Source organism: Eschrichtius robustus, chromosome 5 (genome assembly GCF_028021215.1).
Source record: "Eschrichtius robustus isolate mEscRob2 chromosome 5, mEscRob2.pri, whole genome shotgun sequence".
In the NCBI taxonomy this organism is placed as follows: domain Eukaryota; kingdom Metazoa; phylum Chordata; class Mammalia; order Artiodactyla; family Eschrichtiidae; genus Eschrichtius; species Eschrichtius robustus.
This window is the reverse complement of record NC_090828.1, coordinates 8,178,658-8,187,950: the sequence shown is the minus strand read 5'-3', so window position 1 is coordinate 8,187,950 and position 9,293 is coordinate 8,178,658.

The window sequence follows — 9,293 nt, the reverse complement described above, 5'->3', positions numbered from 1 at the left end:
AACAACATTCGTAAAGTGCTCTACAGAATGTCTTCATCTACAGTAAGTCATTGAACCCCTTCCACCACACAGTCTCCTGAGGTCGGTAAGGGTAAGTACTGTTACAGTCATCCTCACTTTACATGTGAGAAGTACCCTGGTGTGCAGTGCTAAAGCGAAGACTCCTGGATCTCCTTACTTATATGCCCTGCCGTCTTCTCTGTGTTGCATTCTGATGTAGAGTTTGCTCCCCAAACTGACCCTTGGTACCCTTCTACCTGCTTATTCCTCTGAGGGCTCATCTTGCTCTTAACTGACACCCAACACATCGCAGCCTCTGCTTCCCAAACCCACCCAGCCACTTTATATGGGAGCAGAGAGTGTGGCAGCGGGGCTCCAGGAATTGTGGGAACAGCTGGAATATTCTTTGCTCTGTTGGACTCTGGTAGGAGGCCTGGCCTCCGAGCTCTGCAGTTTCCCGTCTAGCATGCTGTGACAGCTGGGCTTGGGTCTGAAATGTGCATAGGTGTTCTACATAAAAATACAGTGTTCAGAAGAGGTGTCCTCAGCAACAGGGAAACGTCTTAGGTCAGGAAGGAGACACTGCAGTATGAAACAATTCGCTTGGTAGCAGTGCTTATCGGCTGGCTGCGGCTACCTTCTTTAAGCTGTCTGCTTCCTGAAGTCCTCTTTGGCCTTCTTTACTTTCTTTCCAGATGAGAGGCATTATGGTTCTTCTTGGGTAACATTAGGGAGGTGGTCAAAGCCGCCAAGTACAGGCTGTTGTGTTCCAAATCCAGGATGACCACCACTGGTCAAGAATTTCCATCCCCAAACTTTAGCGTGATAGGAAAGGGTAGTTATCAAAGAAGCTAATATGGCAAACAGCTTGTGATATTTTACGTATTTGCTGTTTTCTCTTTCATGTGCTGGGTTGCCTGAAACCAAACCACATTCCAGTTTTTGTACTTAAAAGTCATTATTCTAATAGCTTGAGACTTCAAAACTTTTTGTTTTTTTAATGTAGCAATTGGTTGATTTTTACTGGACCTGATGGAATGTCATAGCGCTCCTGTGTTTGAGTTTCAATTACAGCATACCCTGCTCAGTACTTGATTGTACCTGTCTTCCTGGGGATCTGTATACAGCCGTGAACATCTGACTGCTTTATTATTTCTTTTCTTGTAGTTATGCTTGAGATTTACAGATTGAAATATATGTATATATTTTAAAAATTTAATTTATTTATTTTTGGCTGCATTGGGTCTTCATTGCTGCGCACGGGCGTTCTCTAGTTGCGGCAAGCGGGAGCTACTCTTTGTTGCAGTGTGCGGGCTTCTCATTGCAGTGGCTTCTCTTGCTGCGGAGCACAGGCTCTAGGCACGCGGGCTTCAGTAGTTGTAGCACGTGGGCTCAGTAGTTGTGGCTGTGGGCTCTAGAGCGCAGCCTCAGCAGCTGTGGCCCACGGGCTTAGCTGCTCCACGGCATGTGGGATCTTCCCGGACCAGGGCTCGAACCCGTGTCCCCTGCATTGGCAGGCAGATTCTTAACCACTGCGCCACCAGGGAAGCCCTGAAATATATTTTTTATTATAAATTTCATTTTACATTTCCTTTACATTACCCTGAGGACATTAAATGGATCTTTTAAACCTATGTCTGTTAAGCAGGTTATTTATAATGACCTCAGGGCAGTAAAAGTGGGTATGATGCGTGTTCATTATAAAAAAGGAATGTTGGGTCTATTAGGGGTGAGAACTGTTGTCCTTTGGTTAAGGATGAAACCCACAATGAAGTGATGGGGAGAGCAAAGATAGGAGGCAGCCCAGATCTTCTTGGGTTCATTTGTGCCTGTTTTTACATTGCTTTTTCCTAGCAAAACCCTACTATGGATTCATCCAGTTAGTTACCTTTACAAACTTTCGAGTCATAGGAAATGGGCTGGAACCATGGGGGTGAATCATATAACCTATGGAGAATGTATAGAAGTAAAATAAGGTCACAGTGGAACCCTAGCAAATACCTTCAGCTGGGTTCTAAAGGAGGTGATGCCCCTGAAGAAATTTTAGAACAGGCAGAGAAACACAGGAAGGTCTAAAGAGATTGGGGCCTCATGCAACACCTCATACAACCGCTGGGGAAATCACACAGCTGCAGGGTGGTGCCACTATGCTCGCCTCTGAACTGGCTCTTCAGAGCTGTTGGGCCATCCCATCATATGACCCTCGTCCGCTCTCACTCATTCCCTATAGCTGGTAAGTTTCACTGTTCTTTTGTTTTTTAAAATGTATTTAACTTTTGGCTGTGTTGGGTCTTCATTGCTGCCCGCAGGCTTTCTCTAGTTGCGGTGAGCGGGGGCTACTCTTAGTTGCGGTGCGCGGGCTTCTTACTGCGGTGGCTTCTCTTGTTGCAGAGCATGGGCTCTAGGCACGCGGGCTCAGTAGTTGTGGCTTGTGGGCTCTAGAGCACAGGCTCAGTAGTTGTGGCTCACGGGCTTAGTTGCTCCACGGCATGTGGGATCTTCCTGGACCAGGGTTCAAACCCATGTCCCCTGCATTGGCAGGCAGATTCTTAAACACTGCGCCACCAGGGAAGCCCTCCCTGTTCTTTTAAAACCAATTACTCCATACCTCTCACTCTCAGCAGATGACTGTATTCCTACTTCAGAGTGAAAATCACACTAGGTGGGGAAACCCTCAGTTTCTTGTCTTCCACCTACTGAGTCATCTACATCCACCCTTTACACTTTTGTTCTTATCACAGTGGAAAAGGCAACCCTCCTTCCATGGGAGTGTCATTTGTCCACCTGTGTGGTATTGATATGCCTCACCTCTCCTCCCAAGGGGTTTCGCTCGTGTCTTTGGCCTCGCCTTCTCTAGTGGCTGTATGTGATGGAGAACTTCACATGTTAAGGAGACCCTCCCTGAGCCTGATGTCCCTTTGCAGCCACCGCTTTTTTTCTTCTTACCAAACAAGCTTCTTGAGAGTTGTCTACCCTTTCTGTCTCTACCTCCTCCCTCATCCACACCTGAATCCTTTGCCACATGACTCCTACTGCCAGCCATCTGCTGATGGTTTTCTTGTCATGGAGACCATAGATCTCCAACTTGCTAACTTTTTTGGTCTTTGTTTGGCTTGATCTTTATGTTTCAATTGGCAATGTTGAGTCCACTTCTTTATGTGTTCTTCTCTTAGTTTTCACGGCCCCAATAATCTCTCTAGGTTTTCCTCGTGTTTTTCTGCCTATTCTAAAATTTCTTCAGGGGCATCTCTTCCTTCAGAGTCCTGTGGAGATGTTTGCTAGAGTTTCATTGTGACTTTCTTATTTTACTTCTGTGTAAACATCCCATGGTGTTCCACTTCCATTTATAACACCCAAATCTCTATCTCTGGCTCATTCTGCCAACACGTATAGTCAACAGACAACTGGGCATTTCTACTTGCTGTCTCCCAGGTCTGCTTATATAGTCAGCAAATGGTGCCCACAGTTCACCAAGTGTATTATTTTATAGGACTTCCACAACAAAACACCACAGACCAGGGGGCTTAAACAACAGAAGCTTATTCCCTCGCAGTTCTGGAGGCTGGGAAGTCCAGGATCAAGGCGTTGGCAGGTTTGATGTCCCCTGAGGCCTCTTTCCTTGGTTGCAGATGCCACCTTCTCACTGTGTCCTCACATGGTCTTTTCTCTGAGCATGTGCATCCCTGGTGTCTCTTCCTCCTCTTATAAGGACATCAGTCATATTGGATTAGGGCCCCACCTTTATGACTTCATTTAACCTTAATTACTTCTTTAAAGGCCTAGCCCCAAATACAGTCGCATTGGGGTTAGAGCTTCAACATATATGAGTTTGGGGAGAACATAATTCAGTCCATAAAACAGTTACCTGAGCCAGAACTTGGGGTTCATCCTTAACTCCTCCCTACCCCGTGTCTGATTCACCACATCCTGACAATTCTGTTTTTATATTTTTTGAACCCATCCTTTTTCCATTTTTCTGCCACTTCACGTCTTTGAAAATTCATTCATTCATTCAGTATACTCTTTGGATACCCATTATATACTAGGAAGGCAGCCAAAGAAAGCTAAAAAATATAAGATTAAGGAAAGTATATGGAAGGAAATGATAAAGATAAATGCAGAAACAAATTAACTGGCAAGATCAAAAGTTAGTCTAAGAGGGTTTTTTAAATAATGAAAAAGATATATACCTGGAAAATCTAATTAATAAAAGACAATAAATGAATAAAGGGAACTGTTAGGATTTTAAAACTATAAGGTGTTACCCACTATCAATCTATCTGAAATTCAGTGATAAAAAGAATTTTCTGGAAAATTGAGTGTAATTCACTCAAGAAATAAAATACTGGAACTGGCTAAAAATCAAGAAATGAAATTTGAAAGCTACTGAGGATGTATCTCTAACAAGGCTCTGGGTTCATATTGTTTACTGGGTGAATTCTTGTTATTAAAGGATTCAGTGATTCCTTTCATCATCATAGGCTGAACAGGTTTTTGTAAAAAAAGAAGGAATGGAAAACTCAATTTAAAAAAAATGTTTCTAGGGAATTCCCTGGCGGTCCAGTGGCTAAGACTCTGCCGAGGGTCCGGGTTTGTTTGATCCCTGGTCAGGGAACTAAGATCCCGTAAGCTGCCTCATGCGGCCAAAAAAAAAAAAAAAAGTTTCTAGTTGAGCCTTATTACCAAAATCTAACAAAGATAGGTTTTTTTCTCTTAATCTGGTTTATGAATATAGATGAAAAGAATTCTATAAAATTAGATATACAATCCTAATAAAATCTTTTAGGAAGCTAGGAAGAAGATGCTTCCTTAACATGATAAAGTACTATATATATTAAGTCCAGGGCCCACATTGTCATTTCAGTAAATATACCAGGGTGTTCCCACTAAAGCAGTGGTCATGCTGGGCTGCTGGCCGTTCAGAATGAGATGTGAACTGAATGGTGACTGATGGTGCAGGGAAAGCGCCCTTCAGTCACCTGACAAGTTTCTTGAACACCTGAAGTCTTGGGTGAAGCAGGGCCAGTGAGAGGCAGTGTGCCCTGATGGTTAGGGGAAAGAGACCTGTAGCAGGCAGTGTGACCTGCCACTCTGGCCTCTTCCCTCTTCTGCAAAGGGAGCAGAATAGCAACACCCCTTCTTAGGGGGATTGTGAGGATTACAGGAGGCAAAGCCAGACTTGCCATGAGCACAGGTGTTAGTGGTTGTTAACTGATGTTCGTATTTTTGTTGTAGATGTTTGGGTTCCACTGGTGGTCAGGATCATAGCACACTTCATTTCAGAACGCTCTATCTTGATTTTGGGTTAGGATGGAGATCTTTCAACATGGACCCCAGGAAATAGGCTGATAGCTCTGCAAGCCCAAATCTGCCACGTCCCAGTGTTCTGTCCCTGTACTGGCTGGTCCTCCCTCCTCCCCAAGCCCTGCACCCTCACCTCCTTGCCTCTCCCTTCCCCCGCTTCCCCCTGTGCCTCCATCGTCTCTCAGCCCCTCTGTACCTCCCTGCTCTATGGCGGCAGCCTCTCCTGCAGTCAGTGCAGCCTCCCACTGCCTCCCAAGTCCTCTTTCAATGTTAGTCCTTGCTGCACACTCTCCAGCGTCCTCCCCTCCATGAAGTCCAAGTTTGTCAGAGCTTGAGAAATCCCTCAAGCTGTGTGTCACGTGTCCCTCTTCTCCTCACCCCAAGTCTCCAGTCTCCCTGAACTGTTGTTCAGAAAGCACCATGCCCATCTGCCCCGTATGACCTCTTTGCCTTTGTGCTGTTTGCCTGGGTTTCCTTCCTCACCTCCTCCTCGTCCACCCGGCACATGCTCATCCATGAAGCCCTATTGTAACCTCTCGTTGCCGAGGGTCATGCCTCCCTCTGCACCATTTGGTGCCCCACATCTTTTTCTGTGCTCCCGCCTGTTGCCTGCAGTATAGTCCTGTGTTCTGTCATCTGCACCCGCTGCCAGAGTGTGAGCTCTTCCAGGGCAGGGGCTGTGCTCCCCTCTCCTGTCTGCGTTGCCTGGCGCGGTGTTCAGCACACAGAACGATGCCTGTCCTATGGGAGGGAACTAGCGGATGCACAGTCTGGTCCTGCTGCGGGTGGAGGGTGGCGCCTGTGGTTACCCAGAGCTCCGGGGAGTGGGAGTCGCACTTTGCTGTTTGGGGGCTTACACCCGTGGCACGGCATCCTGTCATTGCCGCAAGCTGCTCACCAGGGGCTTGGCTCCAGTCGTGTAGCCTCCACCAGGTGAGTCTTGTGCAGGTGGAGCCACAGCACTTGAGCACTTGTTATGTGCCAGGTGCTGGGTTAAATGCTTTTAGGGTAGCTCACTGGATCCTCACGGCAACTCTAAGGTCGGTTCTGTTATAACTCTGGTTTTACTCCTGAGGAAACAGCTCTGAGTAACGACATAGTGGAGCTGGGTTTATATCCAGGTCCGACTCAGAGACTAAGCCTGAAGCTCAGGCATGGCCGCACCTCCAGAGGCTGGGAGGCTGGGAGGCTTGAGGTGGCCGGGTTTAGGTCCTGGGCCTAGGTGTGTTTGGACAGCAAAGGGGCTACTAGCTCTGCCAGGCTGTTCACACTGTTCTGTAATTTGCTTTTTTCTCTTAATGTATTGTGAATGTCTTTCCATGCTGTGGTGGTTTTAAAATATGTCTACAAATTTTTGGACACTCCTCCCACAAAAGGGAGAACCCAATTCCCTTACCCTTGAATGTGGGCCTGTCTCAGTGACACACTTCTATTGAATAGAACGTGGCAGAAGTGATGCTGAGTGACATCTGAAGCTGGACGCAGCTTCCATGCAGCTCTGTCTTCCATGGGATGCATGCCTTGGGATCCCTTGGCTTTGCTGAAGCTACCCTGCTGGAGCGTCACCTGGAGGGACAGGGGCTAGAGCAGAGGAGAGAAAGAAGGAGGGAGAGAGATGCCCAAAGGGTCTTCACAGTACCGGTGCCACCTGGGAGTGAGTGAGCCTTCAGGTGATTCCAGTGTCCAGCCTTCAAGGCAAGTGCCAAATGGAGCAGAGATGAGTCCTCCCTGCCCAGCCCTTGCAGACTGCAGATTGGTGAGGAAAGTAAATGCTGCTGTTGTCTAAGCTACAAGCTTGGGAGTGGCTTGTTACTCAGCATTGGCTACCTGGAATGGTTGTCAATAAGAATAATCCTACTCCCTCGTTTTGAATTCCACCTGTGGATGTCAATTTGTAAAGGGTCATCCAGTATTGTCTTTTATTATAAATAACCCTGTGAAAAAAATCCCTGTTCACGCAGAGGTTTACACACACATAACACAGAAGTCACTCTTCTGTTTTCACAGGTTGTCACCTTCCTCTAGGATGTTTGGGAGGCGAGTGCGTGGTCCTTCATCCACCTGGGTCACTTTAACACTGTAGCTCCTCAGCGCTCATTTGGCTCCTGGGGCCTCAGGTCACTATCCCACTGCTGGTCACCCCTTGGAACTCCTGGACTGCATCTCTGACTTCACAGAGCTTTTGTTCTGTGGGGAGATGGACAATAAATAAGAGAAAAATAACTAAAAACTGGCCCCATTCCTGTGAGTGTGGAGGGAAGGTGGGGGAAGGGTTTCAAGCAACAAAGACAGCCTCTCGGAGGTCAGCCTTAAAGAAACCACATGCCTGGTTGTGAATTTTGACCTGGCTTCCTGGTTGGCTTCTGGGAGAGTGGGGGCACCTTGCCTGAGAACGTGGAGGCATGAAGATTGGCTCTTCTGGTTATAATTTCTTCACTCAATTGTCTGATAACTTCTTTAGGAGAAATTCCTAGAAGTGGAATGTTTGAGATTCAGAGTAGTTTGGATTTTAAAGGCCATTGCTACAGGGAACCAAACTACTCCTCCAGAAAGCTTTGCTCAGTTACATTCCCCCAAGCTGTGCAAGCCAGAGCTTCACAACAGGGTGCCAGGGTGCCAGAGCCCGAGTGAGTTACAGGTGCCAGGAGCATAAACACTTCCCACTCCTGAGACTCAGTTGAGCCCAGGGTGCCTTGCTGAGGTGATCGCTTCTATGTGTGCCTTGTGACAAGCCATGTGTTCCCAGCCCTGGACAGCACTAGATAGACATTGTCATTCTTTTCCATTATCCACCTACCTGATTGAGGGGAATATTATCTCCTTGATGTTGTAGTTTACATCTTTTTTTTTTTTAATTATTTATTTATTATTTATTTTTGGCTGTGTTGGGTTTTCGTTTCTGTGCGAGGGCTTTCTCTAGTTGTGGCAAGCGGGGGCCACTCTTCATCGCTTTGCGCGGGCCTCTCGCTGTCGCAGCCTCTCTTGTTGCAGAGCACAGGCTCCAGACGCGCAGGCTCAGTAGTTGTGGCTCACGGGCCTAGTTGCTCCGTGGCATGTGGGATCTTCCCAGACCAGGGCTCGAACCTGCGTCCCCTGCATTGGCAGGCAGATTCTCAACCACTGCGCCACCAGGGAAGCCCTAGTTTACATCTTTTTAATTACCAGTGAGGATATTTTTCATATGCTGATTATACCATTGCATTTATTCTGTTGTGACTTTCTTGTTCTTGTCCCTTACTCATTTCTCCACTGGAGTCGTTGCTTTTTTTATATGAATTTTTAAGTACTACCTAGAAACAACCAGCAGAGGGCAGCAGTGCATCAGGGTGCCAAGGGGATAGTGCTGGAGCCTGAACCTGAACAGTATATTTTGGACAAAGACACAGCCTGGGCCCTGGGGCCTTGGCATCAATGGACTAGGGGAACTTAGAACAGATAATGTGGTTAATTTCCTCTCCAAATTGAGTTATTTGTCTGAAAGTCTGTAGGTGGGCTAGGGACAAGAAGATGACTTTGAAAGGATAAAACTGTAGGTCCCAGAGTGGTAAATGAATTCTGTCTGATGGGAGACCCAGGTTGTTGCCAGAGTATGGGATGTGTGTGTGCATACAAATGTGCCCCCACCCGCCAGAAAGGTATCTGAATAAATTTCACATATGCCAGCCTCTCTCTCTGAGCTGTCTTGTTCTCTGTCTCATTGGGAAACTGAAGCAGCTTAATAGGCAGGGCCCGGGTGGTAATGCAGGAATGTGAGGTTTTAGAGAGGAGAGAGCCAGTGAATGCTGCCCCAGCCTTTCACTGTAGGAAGCTAGGTGAGCCTCAGGGAGATGCGAAGCCCCTGAAATCATGCGCAGAATTGTCTATGCACTTACATATCTTATTTTAGAAAACACTTAATTTTGAAATAATTGTAGATTCAGAAGTAGTCTCAAAAATAGTAGAGAGGCTCTGTGTACCTTTCACCCACTTGCCCCCAATGATAACATTTC